Below are 26,492 nucleotides of genomic sequence, written 5' to 3' on the forward strand. Positions count from 1 at the left end.
TAAAAGCCGTCTTAGGTATATCCTGCTCTCGAATCTTTAACTGATGGTATCCTGATCGTAGATCGATCTTGGAAAATACTTTAGCTCCTTGTAGGCGGTCAAACAAATCATTGATCATCAGCAGTGGGTACTTGTTTTTGATGGTCACTTCATTCAATCCTCGATAATCAACAACCATCCTCAGCGATCCATCTTTCTTCTCCACTAGAAGTACTGGTGATCCCCAAGGTGACGAACTTGGGCGAATATAGCCTTTATCCAGTAACTCCTTGATCTGCTTCTTAATTTCCTCCAAATCTTTTGCGGGAATCCTGTACGGTCTCTTAGATATTGGCCCTGTGCCTGGCAAAAGTTCAATCAAGAACTCAATGTCTCTATCCGCTGGCATGCCTGGCAACTCTTCTGGAAATACATCCGGATAATCCTTCACCACTGGTACTTCCTCCTGTACAACTCCTGATAAGGAATTCACTTGAGTCCTCTTCAGCATATGCCGGGATACATACTTGATCCTTTTTCCTTCGGGGTGGTAAGCAAAATCGTCTTGCTGGCACAATCGATGTTTCCTCCATACAACGATAGCCAATCCATTCCCAAAATCACATCCAAACCTTGCGACTCCAAAACTATGAGGTCTGAGGGGAAAACATGCCTTCCAATGGCCAATGGTATCTGAAAACATCCTTGGCTTGCCATATACTCTGCTCCTGGCGAGGTTACTAACATAGGGCTTTTGAGAACTTGGGTGGACAGCTTGAACTTATTCACAAATCCCCTTGATATGTATGAATGCGATGCACCAGTATCGAAAAGAACGGTTGCAGTAAATGACTTAACCAAAAACTTACCGATTACTGCATCAGGCTGAGCTTCAACCTCCTCCACGCTCACATGGTTCACATGTCCTTTGTTGAACGGGTTCGGCTTCTTCCCAAAGCTTCCATTGCCATTTCCATTTTGGGCTTCAGGACAATTAGTTGCATAGTGTCCAGTCTTCTGGCACTTGAAGCAAGTAATGTGACTTAGATCCCTCTTGGTTGGGGTAGATGGGTTGGTACGGTTCTGTCCGTTGCTTCCTCCATTCCCATTACCATTCTTGGTGCCATTATGGTTGTGCGAACTACCTCCCCCATGGGTATGCTGAAACTGTCCTCCCGGTTTCGGGGCAAATCGTGGCTTCTGCTGAGCTCCAGAATTGTACTTCCCTTGTCCATACTTCCTCTTACGGTTTTCAATCTGCTGTTGCTTCCCTTCAATCATGAGAGCTCTATCTACCAGCTCCTGGTAGTTGTTGAAGATTGCTACCATCAACTACATACTCAGTTCATCATTCAGTCCTTCCAAAAATTTCTCCTTCTTGGCTGCATCTGTAGCAACGTCATCTGGTGCATAACGTGATAACTTACTGAAATCCTCCACATACTGGCCTACGGTGCGTCCTCCTTGGCGTAGGTTGCGAAACTCGCGCTTCTTCATAGCCATAGCTCCTGCTGAAACATGTGCTGTACGGAAAGCTTGCTGAAACTGATCCCATGTGACAGTGTCAATGGGGTGCGTGGCTGTATAATTCTCCCACCATGATGCTGCGGGTCCATCAAGCTGATGTGCGGCAAAACGCACTCTTTCCGCATCTGTGCATCCTGCAGTGGTCAACTCCCTTCCAACTTTGCGGAGCCAATCATCTGCAACAATCGGCTCGGTGCTACTGGAAAACACCGGCGGGTTTAGCCTCAAGAAACGGGCTAAGTGATCAACAGGTGGTGGTGGCGGTGGGTTGTTGTTGTTGTTGTTGTTGTTGCCTTGGTTCTGCACTAACACTTGCATCAGGGCATTCTGCTGCTGAATCAACTGGGTGATCTCTGGTGGAAAAACAAATCCGGTGTCGCGTCTCGGAGGCATCTGATAGGTTTAGAAAAGATGAGAGTTAAGAATAGAATGAGGTCTAGAGAGAAAACACTACCCATATGCTCATGAGACAAATACAATCAATATCACTCAATCAATTCAAACAAGGCATAACAATCGATCTAACTAGCGTTACAAAAGTGCTTGAACTATACTATTAAATGGGGGAAACTACTACTGATATGGTGGTCTACTAGAAATTCTAATCCGTTGAAGACTCCATGATGTCTGCTCTAGCTTCATCAACAAAGTCATCTTCACTTGGTTCCGAGTCGGTGTCGTCGATGATGATGTAGTTATCCGGACAAGTGCATTCGTCATCCTTTGCTTTTGGCACTGGATTTCCCATGAATACTCCAATCTTCTTCTCCAGGTCGTCATTCTTCCCTACTAGTGCGATGATTTCCTCCATATAATCCTCGCGTGTAGCCTTGAGTTCTTCCTCCAGCTCCTTGATCTTGGTTAATGCCTTCTTCAGTTCTTCCTTGTCCGTGCACATCTGGTTCTCCTGGCGACGAATATGTTGGTTTTGCTCCTGGATGAAAGCTGCGATTGATCCATCCTTCTTGGTTCTGATCATCTCCCATTGCGCGTCTCGGCGTCCACAAATTTGATAAATTGTATCCTTAAGCTCCTGGTGGTAGACTTCTCCAATGCGTCCCATGGCGATGTGTGCGGCCATGCTCTTCCCTAAACTCCAGGTTGGTGCTTCGAAAACCAATCATATGGGTTCAGTAACTGGCACAAACGTCCTTCCTGGAATGTGAACTTGAATCTTCCAGCTCTCCTCTTTGGGTAATGTGGCGTTGTAGGTTCCGGTGATGCTTGGTATTCCTATGTTAAAATACTTGGTGACTTCCTTCAAGTGTCGACCAAACGGCGTGTCTTCATCTGGTTGCATGAACTTGCTCCTTGCATCCGCCATTCCTAAAAGAGTAGAAAGTGGAGAGGGGTCAGAAATGAGAAGAGAGAAGCTTTCTAGGGCTTAAGCTTAGTGGTCGTGTCCTACAGTCAGCGTGTGCTCTGATACCACCTTTGTAGCGACCAGACCTCAAATGGTCTGTGCTGCTGTGCACCAGTGTCATCCCTGGATCAGTAATGCTGACACGCACAGTACAAATGGAGGATTTATAACAGAGTAGCAATCACACACTTATTACATCGAATATCTCCAAAGAGATTAAGTATGATAAATATGGCTTAAGGCCATCTAAACGATAACAGCGGAAGACTTGGAAGATAAGTGAGTCCATCAACTCCAGCGGCATCACTGAGTATAAGACCACGACCTAAGGCACCTTACCTGTCGTCTGAAAAGTCTGCAACATGAAATGTTGCAGCCCGAAAACGGGTCAGCACATAGAATATGCTGGCAAAGTAGCACATAGAGAATAATAATCAATGATAAGACTATACTACATGCATATATGGCTGGTGAAAGCTCTATGGTTACAGTTTTGTGAAAAGCAAATTTTTCCCTACTGCAAAGGAATAAATTTTATTTAACTATCATGGTGGTTGTTAAACATTGAGAAGGTACCTCCAACTCAATCCCAATTAAGTGTCATCAATAACCCAACAAAATTTAATTAGAAGTAACATGGTGATGAGATTCAAATGATAATCCAGGTACTAGATACTCAAGTTGTCCATAACCGGGGACACGGCTAACCATGATTAGTTTGTACACTCTGCAGAGGTTTGCGCACTTTTCCCCACAAGACTCGATCGCCTCCGCTTGATTCTCGCACTGCATGATGTTTGAGAAACGGATGACCGAGACACAGCCTTTCAGGAACAATCACTCTTTACTCTGGGTGGACCGGTACACCTACTTTCCCCTACATCTGCTAGCCCACCTCTTCAAGAGATCATGTAACCTACTCAACTATGCTAGAGCCCATAATAGCTTGTGGCTGCACACGGAAGTTTCTAGCATGAATAATCTTATGATCCCTTTGAGCCTGGGTGGCGGTCCTTATACATACGGACAACACTGGATTCTCCAGGTGCCTCAATCCGCCCAGATGTGAGTTTTAGTTGCCACCTTAGGTAAACCATTATTAACAATCTCACATCTGTCATGAATATCTCTCAAACCCAATCCACATCTACGAGCATAGCATGGCAATATAATAGCAACGTAGAAGTAACTCCCAAGGGTTTCATAATTAAAACAAGTAATAGGTACTACATCAACTACTTCCCAGTAACCACAATTTAATTAGATCCTAATCATGCAATGTTTGAGGAATAGATCTAATGCAATTAAAATTGCAAATAAAATCCGAATAAATTCCAATAAATGATTTTAACACTTTTTCTCCAGTATTTCAATTGTTTTGGAGAAGTCATATTTTCTCCTCTCATTTATTTTGTTTAATGAAATATTTTTCCAGAGAGAAAAATAATTAAAACCAAAATCCTCGTCTTATTATTTGATGAAAAATCAAATATGAAAATTTTAGAAAATCCCCAACTCTCTCCGAGGGTCCTTGAGTTGCTTAGGATTTATCGAGGATTTGTCAAAATGCAATAAAATATGATATGCAATGATGATCTATGTATAACATACCAAATTGAAAATTTGGGATGTTACAAACCTACCCCCCTTAAGATGAATCTCGCCCTCGAGATTCGGGTTGGCTAGAAAACAGGTGGGAGTGGTCCTTCCGTAGATCTTCCTCTCGCTCCCAGGTGGCTTCATCTTCCGTGTGGTGACTCCACTGGACTTTGCAAAACTTGATAACCTTACTGCGGGTAACTCGGCTGGCATACTCAAGAATCTTAACTGGTTTCTCCTCATAAGTCAAATCACTTTCCAGCTGAATCGCTTCCAGTGGCACAGTATCTCTCAGTGGTATCTCAACCATCTCTGCGTGGCACTTATTCAACTGGGAGACGTGAAATACATCATGAACTCCTGACAATCCTTCGGGCAATTCCAGCTTGTAGGCAACCTCTCCCATACGTTCCAAAACTTTGTATGGTCCGATAAAACGGGGCGCTAACTTTCCCTTAACTCCAAAGCGCTTCACTCCTCGAAGTGGTGATACTCGAAGATAAACTCGGTCTCCGACTTCGTGAACTGTCTCTTTTCGTTTAGAATCAGCATAACTCTTCTGCCTGGACTGGGCTACCTTGAGCCTATCGCGAATCAACCTCACTTTCTGTTCAGACTCCTTAATCAAATCTGGTCCAAACAACTGACGGTCTCCAACTTCGTCCCATAACAACGGTGTTCTACACCTCCTTCCGTACAAAGCTTCGAAAGGGGCCATCTTCAAATTGGTTTGATAACTGTTGTTATACGAAAACTCCGCATATGGCAAATTGTCGTCCCAACTAGATCCATAATCTAGTGCACAAGCTCTCAACATGTCCTCCCAAAATCTGGTTGACTCTCTCGGTCTGTCCATCTGTCTGTGGGTGAAAAGCTGTACTAAATTCCAGCCTGGTTCCCAATGTTTCATGTAACTGCTTCCAAAACTTCGAGGTAAATTGGGTTCCTCTGTCTGATACAATGGTCCTCGGAACTCCATGCAAACATACGATCCTGGTCATGTATATCTTTGCCAACTTAGCATTGGTGTAAGTGGTCTTCACTGGAATGAAATGAGCCACTTTCGTCAAACGGTCGACTACAACCCATATCGAGTCATAGCCTGAACGAGTCCTGGGTAATCCCGTGATAAAATCCATGCCTATTTTATCCCACTTCCATTCGGGTATTGGCAATGGTTGTAGCAATCCTGCTGGCTTCTGATGCTCTGCCTTCACTCTCTGACATACATCACAAACTGCTACATACTCTGCAGTATCCTTCTTCATTCCAGTCCACCAGAAAGTATTCTTCAGATCCAAATACATCTTGGTATTCCCTGGGTGAATCGAGTACGGTGAATCATGGGCTTCTTGCAAAAACAACTTCCTGATCTCCGGATCATTTGGCACATATACGCGGTCCTCAAACCATAAGGCATCGTGCTCATCCTCACGAAATCCCTTGGCTTTTCCTTTGCTTATCTTCTCCTTTATCTCTTCAATCTCCTTGTCTGTCTTCTGAGCTTCCCTGATCCTTTCCATCAAGGTAGACTGAATCTCCAATGTCGCTAAATAGTCTCTTGGGACTATCTCCAAACATAGCTCGCGAAGGTCCTCGGCTAACTCCTGAGGTAACTCTCCTGTCATGAGGGTGTTGACATGACTCTTGCGGCTCAACGCGTCTGCTACTACGTTAGCCTTTCCTGGGTGATAATGCAATCTCATATCATAATCCTTAATGAGCTCCAACCATCTCCTTTGTCTGAGATTTAACTCCTTCTGCGTGAAAATATACTTCAAACTCTTGTGATATGTAAACACCTCACAATGGTTTCCGATGAGAAAATGTCTCCATGTCTTCAATGCATGCACCACGGCTGCTAACTCCAAATCATGCGTAGCATAATTCTTCTCATGGGGTTTAAGTTGTCGTGAAGCATATGACACAACTCTTCCTTCCTGCATAAGCACTGCTCCAAGTCCTCGACGAGAAGCGTCGCAATAAACTTCATAGTCCTTGCGTTGATCTGGTAGAATCAACACTGGTGATGTAACCAATCGTTTCTTCAACTCTTGGAAACTAGCTTCACATTCCTCAGTCCAATTGAATTTGGTGTCCTTCTTCAATAGCTCAGTCTTGGGCTTAGCAATCTTCGAGAAATTCTCAATGAATCTCCGGTAGTATCCTGCAAGTCCAAGAAAACTCCGGATTTCTCCAACTGTCGTGGGTGATTCCCAACTTGTCACTGTATCAACCTTGGCAGGGTCTACTGCTATTCCTTCTCCAGAAATAACATGTCCAAGGAATCCAACTTCCTTCAGCCAAAACTCACACTTGCTGAACTTGGCGTATAATTGATGTTCTCTGAGCTTCTCAAGTACCAATCGCAAATGCTCCTCATGCTCTTCCACTTTCTTGGAAAAGACTAGAATATTGTCAATGAACACCACGACGAACTTATCCAAAAACTCCATAAATACTTTGTTCATCAGGGTCATAAAATAGGCAGGTGCGTTAGTCAGACCAAATGACATGACGGTGTACTCATACAATCCATATCTGGTGGTAAAAGCCGTCTTAGGTATATCCTGCTCTCGAATCTTTAACTGATGGTATCCTGATCGTAGATCGATCTTGGAAAATACTTTAGCTCCTTGTAGGCGGTCAAACAAATCATTGATCATCAGCAGTGGGTACTTGTTTTTGATGGTCACTTCATTCAATCCTCGATAATCAACAACCATCCTCAGCGATCCATCTTTCTTCTCCACTAGAAGTACTGGTGATCCCCAAGGTGACGAACTTGGGCGAATATAGCCTTTATCCAGTAACTCCTTGATCTGCTTCTTAATTTCCTCCAAATCTTTTGCGGGAATCCTGTACGGTCTCTTAGATATTGGCCCTGTGCCTGGCAAAAGTTCAATCAAGAACTCAATGTCTCTATCCGGTGGCATGCCTGGCAACTCTTCTGGAAATACATCCGGATAATCCTTCACCACTGGTACTTCCTCTTGTACAACTCCTGATAAGGAATTCACTTGAGTCCTCTTCAGCATATGCCGGGATACATACTTGATCCTTTTTCCTTCCGGGGTGGTAAGCAAAATCGTCTTGCTGGCACAATCGATGTTTCCTCCATACAATGATAGCCAATCCATTCCCAAAATCACATCCAAACCTTGCGACTCCAAAACTATGAGGTCTGAGGGGAAAACATGCCTTCCAATGGCCAATGGTATCTGAAAACATCCTTGGCTTGCCATATACTCTGCTCCTGGCGAGGTTACTAACATAGGGCTTTTGAGAACTTGGGTGGACAGCTTGAACTTATTCACAAATCCCCTTGATATGTATGAATGCGATGCACCAGTATCGAAAAGAACGGTTGCAGTAAATGACTTAACCAAAAACTTACCGATTACTGCATCAGGCTGAGCTTCAACCTCCTCCACGCTCACGTGGTTCACATGTCCTTTGTTGAACGGGTTCGGCTTCTTCCCAAAGCTTCCATTGCCATTTCCATTTTGGGCTTCAGGACAATTAGTTGCATAGTGTCCAGTCTTCTGGCACTTGAAGCAAGTAATGTGACTTAGATCCCTCTTGGTTGGGGTAGATGGGTTGGTACGGTTCTGTCCGTTGCTTCCTCCATTCCCATTACCATTCTTGGTGCCATTATGGTTGTGCGAACTACCTCCCCCATGGGTATGCTGAAACTGTCCTCCCGGTTTCGGGGCAAATCGTGGCTTCTGCTGAGCTCCAGAATTGTACTTCCCTTGTCCATACTTCCTCTTACGGTTTTCAATCTGCTGTTGCTTCCCTTCAATCATGAGAGCTCTATCTACCAGCTCCTGGTAGTTGTTGAAGATTGCTACCATCAACTACATACTCAGTTCATCATTCAGTCCTTCCAAAAATTTTTCCTGCTTGGCTGCATCTGTAGCAACGTCATCTGGTGCATAACGTGATAACTTACTGAAATCCTCCACATACTGGCCTACGGTGCGTCCTCCTTGGCGTAGGTTGCGAAACTCGCGCTTCTTCATAGCCATAGCTCCTGCTGAAACATGTGCTGTACGGAAAGCTTGCTGAAACTGATCCCATGTGACAGTGTCAATGGGGTGCGTGGCTGTATAATTCTCCCACCATGATGCTGCGGGTCCATCAAGCTGATGTGCGGCAAAACGCACTCTTTCCGCATCTGTGCATCCTGCAGTGGTCAACTCCCTTCCAACTTTGCGGAGCCAATCATCTGCAACAATCGGCTCGGTGCTACTGGAAAACACCGGCGGGTTTAGCCTCAAGAAACGGGCTAAGTGATCAACAGGTGGTGGTGGCGGTGGGTTGTTGTTGTTGTTGTTGTTGTTGTTGTTGTTGTTGTTGCCTTGGTTCTGCACTAACACTTGCATCAGGGCATTCTGCTGCTGAATCAACTGGGTGATCTCTGGTGGAAAAACAAATCCGGTGTCGCGTCTCGGAGGCATCTGATAGGTTTAGAAAAGATGAGAGTTAAGAATAGAATGAGGTCTAGAGAGAAAACACTACCCATATGCTCATGAGACAAATACAATCAATATCACTCAATCAATTCAAACAAGGCATAACAATCGATCTAACTAGCGTTACAAAAGTGCTTGAACTATACTATTAAATGGGGGAAACTACTACTGATATGGTGGTCTACTAGAAATTCTAATCCGTTGAAGACTCCATGATGTCTGCTCTAGCTTCATCAACAAAGTCATCTTCACTTGGTTCCGAGTCGGTGTCGTCGATGATGATGTAGTTATCCGGACAAGTGCATTCGTCATCCTTTGCTTTTGGCACTGGATTTCCCATGAATACTCCAATCTTCTTCTCCAGGTCGTCATTCTTCCCTACTAGTGCGATGATTTCCTCCATATAATCCTCGCGTGTAGCCTTGAGTTCTTCCTCCAGCTCCTTGATCTTGGTTAATGCCTTCTTCAGTTCTTCCTTGTCCGTGCACATCTGGTTCTCCTGGCGACGAATATGTTGGTTTTGCTCCTGGATGAAAGCTGCGATTGATCCATCCTTCTTGGTTCTGATCATCTCCCATTGCGCGTCTCGGCGTCCACAAATTTGATAAATTGTATCCTTAAGCTCCTGGTGGTAGACTTCTCCAATGCGTCCCATGGCGATGTGTGCGGCCATGCTCTTCCCTAAACTCCAGGTTGGTGCTTCGAAAACCAATCATATGGGTTCAGTAACTGGCACAAACGTCCTTCCTGGAATGTGAACTTGAATCTTCCAGCTCTCCTCTTTGGGTAATGTGGCGTTGTAGGTTCCGGTGATGCTTGGTATTCCTATGTTAAAATACTTGGTGACTTCCTTCAAGTGTCGACCAAACGGCGTGTCTTCATCTGGTTGCATGAACTTGCTCCTTGCATCCGCCATTCCTAAAAGAGTAGAAAGTGGAGAGGGGTCAGAAATGAGAAGAGAGAAGCTTTCTAGGGCTTAAGCTTAGTGGTCGTGTCCTACAGTCAGCGTGTGCTCTGATACCACCTTTGTAGCGACCAGACCTCAAATGGTCTGTGCTGCTGTGCACCAGTGTCATCCCTGGATCAGTAATGCTGACACGCACAGTACAAATGGAGGATTTATAACAGAGTAGCAATCACACACTTATTACATCGAATATCTCCAAAGAGATTAAGTATGATAAATATGGCTTAAGGCCATCTAAACGATAACAGCGGAAGACTTGGAAGATAAGTGAGTCCATCAACTCCAGCGGCATCACTGAGTATAAGACCACGACCTAAGGCACCTTACTCGTCGTCTGAAAAGTCTGCAACATGAAACGTTGCAGCCCGAAAACGGGTCAGCACATAGAATATGCTGGCAAAGTAGCACATAGAGAATAATAATCAATGATAAGACTATACTACATGCATATATGGCCGGTGAAAGCTCTATGGTTACAGTTTTGCGAAAAGCAAATTTTTCCCTACTGCAAAAGAATAAATTTTATTTAACTATCATGGTGGTTGTTAAACATTGAGAAGGTACCTCCAACTCAATCCCAATTAAGTGTCATCAATAACCCAACAAAATTTAATTAGAAGTAACATGGTGATGAGATTCAAATGATAATCCAGGTACTAGATACTCAAGTTGTCCATAACCGGGGACACGGCTAACCATGATTAGTTTGTACACTCTGCAGAGGTTTGCGCACTTTTCCCCACAAGACTCGATCGCCTCTGCTTGATTCTCGCACTGCATGATGTTTGATAAATGGATGACCGAGACACAGCCTTTCAGGAACAATCACTCTTTACTCTGGGTGGACCGGTACACCTACTTTCCCCTACATCTTCTAGCCCACCTCTTCAAGAGATCATGTAACCTACTCAACTATGCTAGAGCCCATAATAGCTTGTGGCTACACACGGAAGTTTCTAGCATGAATAATCTTATGATCCCTTTGAGCCTGGGTGGCGGTCCTTATACATACAGACAACACTGGATTCTCCAGGTGCCTCAATCCGCCCAGATGTGAGTTTTAGTTGCCACCTTAGGTAAACCATTATTAACAATCTCACATCTGTCATGAATATCTCTCAAACCCAATCCACGTCTACGAGCATAGCATGGCAATATAATAGCAACGTAGAAGTAACTCCCAAGGGTTTGATAATTAAAACAAGTAATAGGTACTACCTCAACTACTTCCCAGTACCCACAATTTAATTAGATCCTAATCATGCAATGTTTGAGGAATAGATCTAATGCAATAAAACTGGGTATGGAAAGTATGATCAAAGTGTTACTTGCCTTGCTGATGATCCGCGAAACCTAGCGATTCGAAGTAACAAGCGGCACACTCCGGGTACTCTATCGCAAACAAACAAGCAAACAATAAGTACTCATCTAATGCACAGGTAAAACTCGAATGAAAGATCCAACTAGAAAGTTCAACTTAAGAACTCCGGTTTGCAAAAAGAATCAACTCGAACGAAGCAACGAAAGTCAAACGGCGAAAGAAACAGGCTTCGTTTACTAATCTGGATCTAGGTCAAATTTTACAGTAGCAAAAACTTGTTTGAGTAGGTTAAACGGAAAGAGAATTTCGAGACGAAACTCTAGGCGCTTGAATCGCCTGATTCCAATAAACGAGCGAAAAGTTAAACAGAAACGAAGATTCGGTCAGAAATCGAATCTGAGATAATCGAGGAAAAATCCGACGAAAAAGAAAAACAGACGAACGGTTAAAGAACGGACGTTCGTTAACAGAGAAAAACCGACGAACGCGTTTGTTAAAACGAACGGTTCGGTGAACGCTCACAAAATAACAAAACCGAAAAAAACCGTCTAGGGTTTTTTTTTTAAAACGAACGGTTTTTTTTAACAAAACCGGCAAAACGAGGCGAGGTGCGGCTACCTCGGGGACAGGCTCAGGCGGGTCTCCGGCGACTCCGGCGAGGGGCGGCGGGGCTTGGGGGCTCGGGGGGGGTGCGAGGGGCGGCGAGGCGGCGGGGTTCGGCGAGCTGCGGCGCGGGCTCGAGCTCCGGCTCCGGCGGCGGCGAGTGCGGGTGCGGGCGGCGGCGGGATGAGAGGAGGCGAGGGGGGTATAAATAGAAGGGGGGTCCGGTGACTTGGGGGAGGGGCAAGCCGGGCGGGGTGCGGCTCCCGTGTCCGCCATGGACACGGCGCGGCGACGCGCGTACGTGGGGAGGAGAAGGCACGAGCGGGCCGGCGGCTCGGCTGGGCCTCGGCCCAGACGGGCGATGCACATTTTTTTTAAATACGTTCCGCGGAAAATAATTCGTAGAAAAATAAATAAAAGTCCAAAAAAGATAAAATAAATTTTCCCCGTCTAGTTAGAAAATCTAGAATAGGGTGAACATTTTTTAAACACAAATAAATTTTTGAAAACATGCAATATTTTTAATGCAATTAAAATTGCAAATAAAATCCGAATAAATTCCAATAAATGATTTTAACACTTTTTCTCCAGTATTTCAATTGTTTAGGAGAAGTCATATTTTCTCCTCTCATTTATTTTGTTTAATGAAATATTTTTCCGGAGAGAAAAATAATTAAAACCAAAATCCTCGTCTTATTATTTGATGAAAAATCAAATATGAAAATTTGAGAAAATCCCCAACTCTCTCCGAGGGTCCTTGAGTTGCTTAGGATTTATCGAGGATTTGTCAAAATGCAATAAAATATGATATGCAATGATGATCTATGTATAACATACCAAATTGAAAATTTGGGATGTTACACTGTGAGTCAATAGTATTAATAATAATGTGCTCAATAACAACCCCGGTTCGATGAGGAGATAAGTTGGTTGTGATCGCCGGAATGATCACCGTTTGAGACCAAGTGTTGGTCATGGTTGTGATCGCTGGAATGATCACCGTGGTATCGAGGATACCGAGTTGTTGGATATTCGTGATGTTGTGTGAGAATCATGGGTAAAGATCAAGCTCCTTGTGGTCATTTAATGGTTACTACGGTATTGTTTATACCAAGCTTGATTTGATCCTGAGATGATCGTGTAATGTCCGAGGTTGGTAAGTGATGCATGTGATGGTTACGAGGTAACCCGAGCAGAATAAATGGTGCATATAGTGTCATCATGTTGCATGCTAGTATCATCAAATTTATATGTTCATGCCATGATCATATATTGTTCTAGCCATATTATGTTCATGTTGTTCATGCCATGTTATCCTAATGATCTCATGATAGTTCCTGATTAACCTGTAATTGCCATGCTGTTGTTTGTCTTGAATGCTTCTGGTTATTGTGAGCTTGCAAGTACATTCAATGTACTGACCTGGCGTGTCATGCCAGTTTGCAGGTCGTGCCTAGATTGCTTGCTTGTTTGGTGTTGTTCCTGTGTTCGCGAGCTAGGATACGCGTTCCAGCCAGAGTCCCTCCAGAGTGGAGTTCACCACCGTTGTCGTTGTTCCACTGCTAGAAGTTTTTCCGCTGCTTCGAGTTGTTCTACTGCTTGCATAGAGCAACTGAGGATGGCGTATTGTCGTCGTGCCGATGTTATTCATTGTAATATCGGAGACCTTGTATTCATATTCGTGTAATAATAGTAAGCTGGTTTGTTCTATGCTAAGCAGTGCCGTATTCCAGAAGACTTCTCCTTGATCTCTGGGCTGGAATACGGGGCGTTCCGGTTTTCTCTGAGCCGGGGTGCCACAGGCTTGGTATCAGAGCAGGTCTGGCTGTAGGATGCCCTAGCCCGCGCGAACGTTAGAAAGCGGTAGTATAGACCCCAGTTGGTTTGTTGCACTTGATTGTTGCATTTGTTTGTATTATAGCATGCATATAGATTATTATTTTGTCACTAACGGTTAATCTTGTGAGTGTAGGTGGCATCGTTTTCGGTCCACCACCTGCACCCTCCTTCTTAGCATGTCTGCCCTTTGGTGTTCGGTGTCATCTCTGTCCCAGCAGAGTGATGCCCTGGTACCCAGAGTTCCAGACACCATTTGCAGGAGTTATGCTTAGGTATCGCGTATATTTTTCCGCCACCCACCCATAATATTTCGGTGATAGACTTGTTTCTATCCCGAATCATGCCATCCATCTCGTCCCTCTGGCAACCCTTACTGATCTTGGTTATCAGAAAAGGGCAATGCCAGCGAGCCTTGCTTTTCCAGCACTACCCTACCCAGTCATTCTATTCTTTGGACATGCACGAATTCCTTTCGTACGCTTGATCATGATGTGGTCATGACTTTTGTGTCTTGCTACTTAATCGTCAAGTCCGTCCTCACTTGTGTATCCATCCAGTTCCAGCCAGTGCTTGGTGTAGCTTCGGTTACGCCAACTCCTTCCACACATGGATATAATTTTCGTGCACACCGCCACAACATATTAGACCGTAATGCCGGAGTTTCTGCGTGATTTGTGTGCTTAGGTGTGCATGCATATTATGGTGTGAGTAGCAGTAATATGTAATGATTGCTTGATTAATTATATTAGTAGTATGCTTGTGTGCTTTTGTTTTAGTCGTTTCTTTTGTTTCTTTCTTTGGGCCTTCAGTGTTACAAAATTTTCCCCTATTAAAGTTGCTCGTCAGCCGACACCGGACCCGAAGAGTCAGCAAGAAATGCATATATTTGGAAACATAGCTAAACAAAATGGAATTGACAGCAGACTGCAGTGAAATTGGAAATAGCTCGTCTGAATACAAAAGAAATCATGGATGGAATGTCAGTATAAAGTTTGCATTAACGTGCACTCCTCACAACAGTATGTAATTCTCAGCCGACTACAATCAGGTTGGGGGATATCTGATCATGTTACTGAGTGTCAAGTCTCTCTCAGCGTGCACTCCTCATAGCAGAAATGATCAAATCAGCAAGAAGATAAATTGTGTGCAAGGTTGACAAAATATTATCAAAGGTATGGCTCAGATACAAGTTTAATTTTTCGTTGAGGATGATTTTGGAACCCGATGTACCTGGAAGCTAGCAAAAATAGGGCATGTACTCAGAAAGGAGGATAGTCCTGCAAAACCCCGTTTCATACAAGAAATCAATAACAAAAATATTAAGATGGTTATATATGTGGAAATCGGTCCGCATATCACAATAAGAAGCTTCTGGTGTAAGCAACCCAATCTTCCCTCGCAAGATACCCGAGAAGCTTCCAAGGCAAGATTCATCTATCTTCCTCAGTACGATACATGGATGATTTCCCGTACAAGGTACTCTGCCTTCTTCTGTAAGCAACCGCAAAATCTTCCGCCATAAGGTACTGAGTCTTTCTCCAGCAAAGTCTTTAAGTGGGTAAGCTTTTGAAGCACGATAACCAGTCTTCTTCAGCAAGCTGTCCGATGAAAGTTTCGAGCACAAGCCAGCCAATCTTCCTCAGTAAGACATTGGTACAAGGTAGTACGCTGTGAATTGACAGCATATGGCAGTGAATCCCAAGAATCAGATCCGCAACATTTTGGTCAGAAGCAAGAATCAGTCAGAATACACATCTGTCTCGGGAATCAGATTCTCATATATATGCCGTGAGCATACCACTAAGATCTTACAAGTCACTCGGGTGAGGATCTGACAACCACGTGACGATGGTTAAGAGAAGAAAGCCAGTATACACCGTAGTGTGACAAAGGATTATGAGGATTGACGACATCAATGAGCTCAATACAAGTACCTGTGAACCTGGAAAATGATCCTGATGAGCCCTTGTCCCCTTTTTCTCCAATGACGGCACCGCGCCTGTGATCTAAGCTGTTTTTAGCTATCCGGGGTGGATGCCGATTTTTATTTCTCTCTTCAACGACTGTCACGAGTTCTGAGCTGCTTTTTGGCCATCTCGTACAGCTGTTGAGTTTCTTTTTGTGATAGTAGCCCTATAGCTGCTTTTTGGCTATTTTAGGGAGCTGCCACCTTCTTCTTATCAACCCGGTCTCATGTTCTGAGCTGCTTTTCGGCCGTCCTGAGCCGTGGTTAAGTTATTTCAGTAATGTCCCAGATCTGACTTATAAAGACCGTTCTGGTGGCTATTGATTTATTTGCCGATTTCTTGCAAAGGTTCGGATGATCATTTTCCAGTGGTCAGAACTTGAGGGGTGTTGAACTTGCCATTTAATGGGGTACCCAGTCAGAAAAATGAGCATAAGCTACGATTGCCGAAAAATTACACCGACAGTACCTATGGTGATACGAAGAAGCAATATGACCCAACTCTTTCAGCCAAGGATCCAGACCAAGAAAACCATAATGAAGGAGCAAGACCAGTGATGCAGGTATGAAAATTGTTGCAAGACCCGCATGGTGCAGAACCATCGTCAGTCAAGTCTGCAGATATTATCATACAGGTCAAACTCTTATGCTAGCCACGACAGGCGACAATCAAATATTTGGTACAGATCCGATACTCAAGACAGTGGAACCAGTTAAGATGATTCAGAAACTTCCGCGATAAGCCAGAATATGTCAGGAAAGCGGTTATGACCCAACTCACTGTTTGGAACCCGAAGGACCTGCATTTAGTGGAGAAACCCAATGCAAGGAGTTAGAGCTTGGGTGTCCACTAGAGAAATCTGATCACCACTTCATGAAAGATTGTCAGTGTCGGATGACACACCCAGCGGAAATCACTCTTGGATTTGTGAGACCGACATATATTTCAGTCGTGAGAATCAATTACAGTCAGCTAAGTCTGCAGATCTAAAAAGAAATTGGAGCCTATATAAGCATAAACAAGCAAGGTAAGATCTGTGAGAATATGGATATATTACAGCAAACCACCCCAGGGCCAGTTAGATAAAAATTTAGTGGGAACAAAAATAAGAAAAAGGATACCCGAGTTGGAAACGGTTTCCTTAAGTCAGTATATTCATACTTGTTCCCTGAGCAACCAAATCTCGAGGACGAGATTTCTTTAAGGGGGTAAGGTTTGTGACAGCCTGATTTTTGGCCCATTCTTTTTCTTTTGTTTTTCTGAGGTTTTTGCTTCAGTTTTCTTTTTTCGTGGCTTTGTGGTTTGGAAACTGAAGAAAAGGCCCTCTTCTTTGTTTCCAGAGTGGCTTGTCATTCCCAAACCCTTCCCTAGACCCTGTCATTTTCATCCTAGCCCAAATCCCAATATTCTTTTCATTGGGAATATTCCTTTTCTATTGAAGGAATAACTCAAATTGCCCTAGGTTGTGAAGCAACCTCTATTTCCATCACTCCTAAAATTCCCAAATAATTCTCATAAATTGTTTGGGTCATATCTTTCTGAAATATGGCAAAATATTTCATTTGTCATGTTTATTATCATGCTCAAATAATTCATTTCCTATTCTGCCCTAAATGGCACATTGTGAAGCAAGTGTTATTTTCCTTTTCCCAATTGACCTCAAACTACTTGGACACCTTTTTCTGTCCATATCATTGCCACATGCCAAAATGCAACCTCATTTTCCTAGTAATTATTTAATTATGATTTTCCAAAGTTTCTATCTAGAAAGAAGCTTTGTGAAGGAGGTGCAAGCTAGGCATATTAAATGAGTTGCCATTTTGCTTGATCCCTCATATCATCATATCATAGCCCTCCACCAAAGTAGAGCTCATGTCATGCCTCCATGTGAGCTCATCTTCAATTCTCTGATTCTGTCCAAAATTTCAGTTTGTGAAGCAAGTATATTTTATCTTGCTCCATTATGGCTGCCAATTTTTCTAGGCCTTCTATTATCCATATAATCTACCTCCACCCATTTTGGGCATGGTTCATCAAGCCATTATTCCTCTAGTATTTTTGCAAGTTTCTGTCCAGAGGAGATGTTTGTGAAGCAAGTACCAGTTTGGCTTGGCCAATTGGTATGAGACTTTTTGAGCATCTTCATAGGACAAAATGACTATGCCTTGCCCAATTTGACCTCAATTTTACACTCCATGTGAGTGCACCTTCCTGATCAAGTTTCTGGACCAGATTATGCAGTTGCAAAGCAAGTGCATTAAATCTTGGTCCATTTCCTGCCAAACTCCCCAGTATGGTAGTCCTTCCTAACCCAAACACCTCAGACAACTCATTTGGCTCAAATCTCACCTCGGTTGAGTACTGTTTCACGGTGAAGTTTACTGCAGTAAACTTCAGAGGTTGCTTACCGTTTAACCAGAGCACTTTTAACCGAACTACCACGGCAGTAGGAATCTACCCAGGAAGGACTTACCACTAGACAACCCGTTCTAGTCCATCGCCCTCGCGACATGCCAGTGAACGCGGTGACCGCGTTAATGGCATAACAGTGCGCGCGCTCCGCTGCCGTTGGCCGCGCCCTGGATGGCTTCTTGCTCGGGCCCCTCTCCCCCTCGTCGGCATCGCGCTCATGAGCGTGTCCAGCAGCTGGCCCGTGTCGTCGCCGTTCCCCTAGACCCCTCTCCCCCTCCGTCCGCTTCCTCACCGACGCTCGCCGCCGAACGCCCACGAGAGCACAGTGCGCCGACCGTCGTCTTCCTCCTCGTCTCTTCCTCCCTGCGCCTCCTTTGGCCTCCTCCTCCCCGTGAGCTCTCCCCTGTGCCTCCCTCGTCGTCTACCTCCGAGCTCATGCGCATGGGCACGTGTCCGCGGCGCCGGACACGCGTTTGCGGCGGCGCCAGCACGGCACACCCCTCCCCTTGGCTATTTAAGCAGCCCGGGGCGCCCTCGACCTCACCAAGCCACTCCTCGACCTCCCAGGACCCCGCCCCACTACTCCCTCGAGCTCCAGAGCCCCTCATTCCTCTTCCATGGCCGCCATGTCCGCCTCAGCTTCGGCCTAAATTGACCCAAAGCCGAGCCCTCCTCTACCTCTAGCCACCACCATCGTCTTCCCCACACTCCGGCAACTCTCCCCGTGCCCTTGCCCCCTCGCCGGAGCCTCTCTTGGGTCGTGCCCCGAAGACCACCGCCATCCCTAACATCCTCTGTCTCCTCCCGTCGCCTCCTTCCCACTCCTCCCTAGCATCTCTTTCTCCCCTGCACGGGTGATCCGTCGCATCCCGCGGCCGCCGGTGTCCTCACCTCGGCCGGAGATGGCCGGAGTTGGCCGGGCCGGCGTCGGCCTCTTCCCTGCCCTTGCTCCTCTGTCTCTGATCGGGGAGGCAACGAGGAGGAAGAAGACAGGCGCGAGGACAGAGATGGATAAGGTGGGACCCTCCTGTCAGCTGCACAAGCCGGGCCCCGCCATCCCCACGTCACGTAAGTGGAGACGTCTTTTGCTGAAATACGTTTTCTGTTTTAGGAAAGCGTATTTTGCTTCTACTTCGGCACAGAGTGCGTTTTCTTGTTCAGAAAGTGTATTTCTGATTTTGCGCCTTTGTCTTATCCACTCAGGGACCTGTTTGCTGAAGAAATATTCACAGATTGGTCCTTCTTCTTCTACACCTCATAACCCCGCAACCGTAACTCCGATTGAGGTAAAACCAGCGCCCACTTCTTTGTCTCGTCGAGCCCATTCTGTTGGTATCATTTTCATTATGTTTCAACTTTCTGAAAATGACCTTTTTCCCTTGCCCCTAATCAGCCCCCTCCGAGAGAGAACGTTTTTCCGGCGATTCTTTCCGCAAGCTTCTCGCACTTTGTCCCGGTGATTTCTTCATCCCCAGGCAAGCCACAATACCCACTTGCATGATAGTCATGTAGTAGCCATGGTTTTCAACTGGAATATTTAATAAATGTTTGCTTGTTTAAAACATGGTTATCATTGTTCCGGTGCCGCTTAGAGTTTCATGTTCACTCTCGTGTTATGTTGTCTTGCACCTGGTTATCTTGTACTAGTTGCTAGTATTCCTTTCATATTCTTATGCTTGCTAGTAGTACATGTTGATGTTGGTGATGGCCTTCGGTGCATGACTAACGTATGTTCCGAGCGCCGTCGTTATGCATGTCCCTTTGCATCTAGTTGGTTAAATGATTGCATGGTAGCATTGTTGTTATGTCTTGCATGATATTTATTGTTGATACTAGTGGTCATGCTAGGTTTCTATGAGTAGTGTTATACTTGTGATATGCATGCTCATCATTATACTATGCTCAGTTGGATATGATTCATTGTGGATAAGGTGGATGGTTATGTTGCACCCCGTGCTTCTGTTGATATCATGTTTGTGCATTGTAATTGCATCATGTTATTTTATCATGACTCAGCATATTGCAATCAAGTTTAACCGGATTAAATTGAACTTGAACAACTGTTGGCTGAGTCATGGTGCCATCATATTGAGCTGACCAGTGCAACCACGCTTACCTTTATGGGAAGGTCCTAACTGGGTCTATTGTCGTCCCTCTCGCCGGTGCCTCCAACGAGGGAAGGTTATGGGCATGCGTACCCTGGCCTGGTAAGCAGACATAACCTTGTGTGCCCGTTGTTGTTCTTAAGGATCCGGTCCCCGTGAGGGACGTTTTGGCCACGACTGTGGTCATTGTGTCTTTGGTAGACACGGGGCCACCCAGGACTAGCCCAGTTGGGAGTGGGTCGGAGTGGCCGGGAGAGTGTCATGGCAGTCGATCGGTTTTGTCGGAACGCCGTTGGTCCACCCGAATGGGAGTGCGAGGCCATGGGTTCCGTAGTGTGGGTACAGTGTACTAACCTCTACAGAGTGTATATTAAATCTATCGATAGCCGCGCCCACGGAAAAGGGCCCAGTTCGTGTCCGTCACACTGTGAGTCAATAGTATTAATAATAATGTTCTCAATAACAACCCCGGTTCGATGAGGAGATAAGTTGGTTGTGATTGCCGGAATGATCACCGTTTGAGACCAAGTGTTGGTCATGGTTGTGATGGCCGGAATGATCACCGTGGTATCGAGGATACCGAGTTGTTGGATATTCGTGATGTTGTGCGAGAATCATGGGTAAAGATCAACCTCCTAGTGGTCATTTAATGATTACTACGGTATTGTTTATACCAAGCTTGATTTGATCCTGAGATGATCGTGTAATGTCCGAGGTTGGTAAGTGATGCATGTGATGGTTACGAGGTAATCCGAGCAGAATAAATGGTGCATATAGTGTCATCATGTTGCATGCTAGTATCATCAGATTTATATGTTCATGCCATGATCATATATTGTTCTAGCCATATTATGTTCATGTTGTTCATGCCATGTTATCCTGATGATCTCATGATAATTCCTGATTAACCTGTAGTTGCTATGTTGTTGTTTGTCTTGAATGCTTCTGGTTATTGTGAGCTTGCAAGTACATTCAATGTACTGACCTGGCGTGTCATGCCAGTTTGCAGGTCGTGCTTGGATTGCTTGCTTGTTTGGTGTTGTTCCTGTGTTCGCGAGCTAGGATAAGCGTTCCAGCCAGAGTCCCTGCAGAGTGGAGTTCACCACCGTTGTCATTGTTCCGCTGCTTCGAGTTGTTCTGCTGCTGGCATAGAGCAACTGAGGATGGCGTAGTGTCGCCGTGCCGATGTTATTCATTGTAATAATAGTAAGCTGGTTTGTTCTATGCTAAGCAGTACTGTATTCCAGAAGACTTCTCCTTGATCTCTGGGCTGGAATACGGGGCGCTGACGCTAACGCTCGCAAGGCGGTTTTGCAGGCAATTTCTAAAAATACTTTTTTTCGATATGTTGGTTTAGAATTGCTCGGGAATTCATTGATAGTGACTTTTGAAGTTCTAGGTTTTCTAGTCTACTCCTCTTTTTTCTCGATCGAGCCGCTTTCCCTCATTCTACTCGTCCAGCCCTCTTCACGAACTTGTACAATCAATGCCAAATTAAGATTTCCCAGGTTTAGCCAAGGCTTAGCTCAGGACCCCACTACTCGTCGTATTTGGTTTGGTATTGCTACCGCACATGATTTCGAAAGTCATGATGATATTACTGAAGAACGTCTTTATCAGAACATTTTTGCTTCTCACTTTGGGCAATTAGCAATAATCTTTCCGGTTTTCTCTGAGCCGGGGTGCCACATGTACCCGTGAGATCCCATCTTGGGGCCTTTTCTTGCGATCTGCCGGAGGGGGATTCGATCACGGAGGGCTTCTACTTCAACACCCTAGCCTCTCCGAAGATGTGTGAGTAGTTTACCACAGACCTTCGGGTCCATAGTTAGTAGCTAGATGGCTTCTTCTCTCTCTTTCGTTCTCAATACAAAGTTCTCCTCGATGTTCTTGGAGATCTATTCGATGTAATACTTTTTGCGGTGTGTTTGCCGAGATCCGATGAATTGTGGGTTTATGATCAAGATTATCTATGAACAATATTTGATTCTTCTCCGAATTCTTATATGCATGATTTGATATCTTTGCAAGTCTCTTCGAATTATCGGTTTAATTTGGCCTACTAGATTTATCTTTCTTGCAATGGGAGAAGTGCTTAGCTTTCGGTTCAATCTTGCGGTGCTCGATCCCAGTGACATAAAGGGAAGCGACACATATTGTATTGTTGCCATCGAGGATAAAAAGATGGGTTTTATATCATATTGCTTGAGTTTATGCCTCTACATCATGTCATCTTGCCTAATGCGTTACTCTGTTCTTATGAACTTAATACTCTAGATGCATGCTGGATAGCGGTCGATGTGTGGAGTAATAGTAGTAGATGCAGGATCGTTTAGGTCTACTTGACACGGACGTGATGCCTATGTTCATGATCATGCCTAGATATTCTCATAACTATGCGCTTTTCTATAAATTGCTCGGCAGTAATTTGTTCACCCACCGTAATATATGCTATCTTGAGAGAAGCCACTAGTGAAACCTATGGCCCCCGGGTCTACTTTACATCATATAAGTTTCCGATCTATGATTCTAGTTTACTATTTATTTTGCAATCTTTATTTTCCAATCAATACAACAAAAATACCAAAAATATTTATCTTATTAAATTTATTAGATCTCACTTTTGCAAGTGGCCGTGAAGGGATTGACAACCCCTTTATCGCGTTGGTTGCAAGGTTCTTGATTGTTTTTGCAGGTACTAGGCGATTTGCGTGTAGTCTCCTACTGGATTGATACCTTGGTTCTCAAAAACTGAGGGAAATACTTACACTACTTTGCTGCATCACCCTTTCCTCTTCAAGGGAAAACCAACGCATGCTCAAGAGGTAGCAAGAAGGATTTCTGGCGCCGTTGCCGGGGAGATCTACGCTCAAGTTAAGACATACCAAGTACCCATCACAAACTCTTCTCCCTCGCATTACATTATTTGCCATTCGCCTCTCGTTTTCCTCTCCCTCACTTCTAAAATGATTTTCAAAAAACCTTTGCCTTTTCCTCGCCTTCTTCCCGTATGTATCTTTGTTTGTGTTTCCATGTGCCTTCTATTTGCTTGCATCTTTGCTTGCTAAAAATCTATTGATATGGATCCACTTAAAGTGTTCTACTTGGATCATCTTCGATCCTTATGCGCTCGTGCTGAAACCCCAACTAGCCTAGTTGATGAGAAATCTTTAGACGAGCATGCTCATTTTGTGCGTCACCGTTTGTCTGAAAAGGGAGACTCTTATGGGATCAAATAAACAGATTGCTGTGTTATGCTTGGAATCTTTGTGAAATTTATGAGTTTACTTGTTGCTCTAAGAACCCTAAAAAACACCTCCCCTACCTATGTGAGTTTAATGATAATGAAATCTTATGTTCTTATGCAAAGGGTGTTTATAGTTACTACGATATCAAACAAATTGAAGAATTTGTTGCTTTTAAGGGTGCTTATGAAGTTGCTTCTTTGATTGAAAAGTATGATATTACTCTCTACGAATCTGAAAATTTTGACATACTTAAATATTGCTATGAAAACTATGCTCATAATGTCTACGTCAAAGAATTTATTAAAAGAATGACCGTTGCTTCTGAAGAAAATAATGATATGCATGAATCTATAGATAATTATGATTCTGATGATTTGATTGAAATATCCCTTGATGAACATGATGCTTGCTATTCTTGTGGCCATGATGCCAATATTTATGAAGATGAATTTGCTATTGCACCCATACTTGATAGTTCCTTTGATGAAAAGCATGATTGCAATGATGTTATTATAAATTCTATTAATGTCAATTGTGCTAATAATATGAAAAACCCTAAGCTTGGGGATGCTAATTTTGCTATGTCTACTACTTGTTGCAATGATCATGATTGGGGTGATTCTTCTTATGATCTTGAAAATTTATTTAAGCCCCATGATGAATATGAGATTGATAATAGTGTTTGCAATAATATTGAAAGTGGGTTTGGAAGAGTGTCAACTTTAGATCCCACATATTTGTAGAATGTTCAATCTTATGGTATTTTTGATAAAAGTGGGTTTGGAGAGGTCATGACTTTAGTTAATGTTAATCCCACTATTTTGGAAGAGTGTCAACTTTGCATACATGTGGATCGTGTTAAGAATATGTTTTATGATAGCTATATTGTTGAATTTGTTTATGATCCTACATGTAATTATAATGAGAGAGGAAAATATGGTTGTAGAAATTTTCATGTTACAAAATTACCTCTCGTTATGGTAAGATTGCTATTGTCTCTTTCCACTTCCTTGCATATGCTAGTTTTTGCTTGCTATGATAATTTGTTTGCCTATAAGATGCCTATGCATAGGAAGTATGTTAGACTTAGATGTGTTTTTCACGTGTTTCATGATGCTCTCTTTGCGCTTCAATTCTTGTCTTTCATGTGAGCATCATCGAAATCTCAATGCCTAGCTAGGGGCGTTAAACGATAGCGCTTGTTGGGAGGCAACCCAATTTTATTTTTGTTCCTGTTTAGTAATAAATAATTCATCTAGCCTCTGTTTAGATGTTTTTTTATGTTTTAATTAGTGTTTGTGCCAAGTATAACCTTTGGGAAGACTTGGGTGAAGTCTTTGTGATCTTGCTGTAAAAAACAGAAACTTTAGCGCTCACGAGATTAGCTGCCATTTTTTAATGGAGAGTGATTTTAGGTTGATTCTTTTTGCAGATGATTAATAGATAAATTCCTCACGTCCACTAACTTATTTTTAGAATTTTTGGAGTTCCATAAGTATACGTTTGATACAGATTACTACAGACTGTTCTGTTTTTGACAGATTCTGTTTTTCGTGTGTTGTTTGCTTATTTTGATGAATCTATGGCTAGTATCGGGGGGTATGAACCATAGAGAAGTTGGAATACAGTAGGTTTAACACCAATATGAATAAATAGTGATTTCATTACAGTACCTTAAAGTGGTGGTTTGTTTTCTTACACTAACGGAGCTCATGAGATTTTCTGTTGAAGTTTTGTGTTGTGAAGTTTTCAAGTTTTTGGGTAAAGATTTGATGGATTTTGGAATAAGGAGTGGCAAGAGCCTAAGCTTGGGGATGCCCAAGGCACCCCAAGGTAAAATTCAAGGACAACCAAAAGCCTAAGCTTGGGGATGCCCCGGAAGGCATCCCCTCTTTCGTCTTCGTCTATTGGTAACTTTACTTGAGGCTATATTTTTATTCACCACATGATATGTGTTTTGCTTGGAGCGTCTTGTATGATTTGAGTCTTTGCTTTTCAGTTTACCACAATCATCCTTGCTGTAGACACCTTTTGGAGAGACACACATGAATTGGAATTTATTAGAATACTCTATGTGCTTCACGTATATCTTTTGAGCTAGATAATTTTGCTCTAGTGCCTCACTTATATGTTTTTAGAGCACGGTGGTGGTTTTATTTTATAGAAATTATTGATCTCTCATGCTTCACTTATATTATTTTGACAGTCTTTTAGAACATCATGGTAATTTGCTTTGGCTATAAAATTAGTCCTAATATGATAGGCATCCAAGATGAGTATAATAAAAACTTTCATATAGAGTGCATTAAAAACTATGAGAAGTATGATACTTGATAGTTGTTTTGAGATATAAAGATGGTAATATTAGAGTCGTGCTAGTTGAGTAATTGTGGAATTGAGAAATACTTGTGTTGAGGTTTGCAAGTCCCGTAGCATGCACGTATGGTAAACGTTGTGTGACAAATTTGAAGCATGAGGTGTTCTTTGATTGCTTTCCTTATGAGTGGCGGTCGGGGACGAGCGATGGTCTTTTCCTACAAATCTTCCCCCCCCTAGGAGCATGCGCGTAGTGCTTGGTTTTGATGACTTGTAGATTTTTGCAATAAGTATGTGAGTTCTTTATGACTAATGTTGAGTCCAAGGATTATACGCACTCTCACCCTTCCATCGTTGCTAGCCTCTTCGGTACTGTGCATTGCCCTTTCTCACCTCGAGAGTTGGTGCAAACTTCGCCGGTGCATCCAAACCCCGTGATATGATACGCTCTATCACACATAAGCCTCCTTATATCTTCCTCAAAACAGCCACCATACCTACCTATTATGGCATTTCCATAGCCATTCCGAGATATATTGCCATGCAACTTTCCACCGTTCTGTTTAATATGACACGCTCCATCATTGTCATATTGCTTTGCATGATCATGTAGTTGACATCGTATTTGTGGCAAAGCCACCTTCATAATTATTTCATACATGTCACTCTTGATTCATTGCACATCCCGGTACACCGCCGGGGGCATTCACATAGAGTCATATTTTGTTCTAAGTATCGAGTTGTAATTCTTGAGTTGTAAGTAAATAA

The sequence above is a fragment of the Aegilops tauschii genome, chromosome 2 (genome assembly GCF_002575655.3).
Source record: "Aegilops tauschii subsp. strangulata cultivar AL8/78 chromosome 2, Aet v6.0, whole genome shotgun sequence".
Taxonomy (NCBI): Eukaryota; Viridiplantae; Streptophyta; class Magnoliopsida; order Poales; family Poaceae; genus Aegilops; species Aegilops tauschii.